Source organism: Orycteropus afer, unplaced genomic scaffold, assembly GCF_000298275.1.
Source record: "Orycteropus afer afer isolate SDZICR_OR568_19922 unplaced genomic scaffold, OryAfe1.0 scaffold00039, whole genome shotgun sequence".
NCBI lineage: Eukaryota > Metazoa > Chordata > Mammalia > Tubulidentata > Orycteropodidae > Orycteropus > Orycteropus afer.
This window is the reverse complement of record NW_006921626.1, coordinates 2,326,345-2,327,475: the sequence shown is the minus strand read 5'-3', so window position 1 is coordinate 2,327,475 and position 1,131 is coordinate 2,326,345.

The window sequence follows — 1,131 nt, the reverse complement described above, 5'->3', positions numbered from 1 at the left end:
TATAATCCCCAACCATAAAAAGCTATCCTCCCATCTGTCATGTTCCCTATGACCGTCTTCCCTGTGCCCTTCTTATCTATTCATTCCTGTCTGTCCAGCTTTCCCTCTATGTGAATACTGCTCTTCTGATGTCTAGTGGTTGATTGATGTAGGGAGTGCATCTCCTTAGGGTAGATGGATACATCTCCCTGAGGTAGATGTTCTGCTTTTAGGTCTTTCTGTTTGGCTGAGAGCCAATTCATGGAAGGAAGTCCATTTCCAGGCCCAAAGGATAACCTGGGGCCATCATCTTGAGGGTTCCACCAGCCTCTATCTGACCAGTAATTCTGGTCATTTCTGTGGTTTTTAATTTTGTTTCACCTTTTTCCTCCTACTCTATCCAGGATCTCCAATTTTGATCCCTTTCCAAGTGGCTAGGCACCATCTAGTTCTTCTGATTTCAGAATTGGAAAGGCTGAGGTCCCTGTGGTCCAACATATCCTTGAACTTATTGTTTCCAAATGATTTTGATTTTCTTCACCCTTCTTTGCTCCAGACAAGGGGAGATCATTAGTTGCATCTTAGATGGTTGCTTGATAGCTTTTAAGACCCCAGTCACTACTCACCAAAGTAGGATGTAGAACAAGACTTTTATGTACTATATTGTGTCAATTGAGCATGGTATCCCCCAAGACTATGGTCCTGAGCCGACAGGCCCAATAACTCTCTCCCTCAAGGTGTTTGGTTGTCTCTGAAAGCTACTCCAAATTCTCCTCTGTTACTTCTGTACTGTATATGGATATGTTTGTAGCACAAGTACATATGTACGACTACCTTCAGCCAAATCTATCCTTGGTCTTGTTTACCTTCCTGTTCACCTGTCATACCTGATCTTCTCACCTGTCTATGCATCACCCATAGTCTAGTGTTTGCTGCCACTGGTAATGCAGTTTTAGTATTATGCATGTAATAGTATTTCCCTCTATTATCTATTGCTTTCGTGTACTCTTCTGTGTCCTCCTTTTCCCTATTGTCATTGTGCTGGTCACATACTTTTGTTATATTGTCTTTCCCTTCACTCAAATCAACACATGACTCTTAACTAGTCAGAAAATTTCCCTCCCCTTCTCTCCCATTCCTGGTAATCAATAA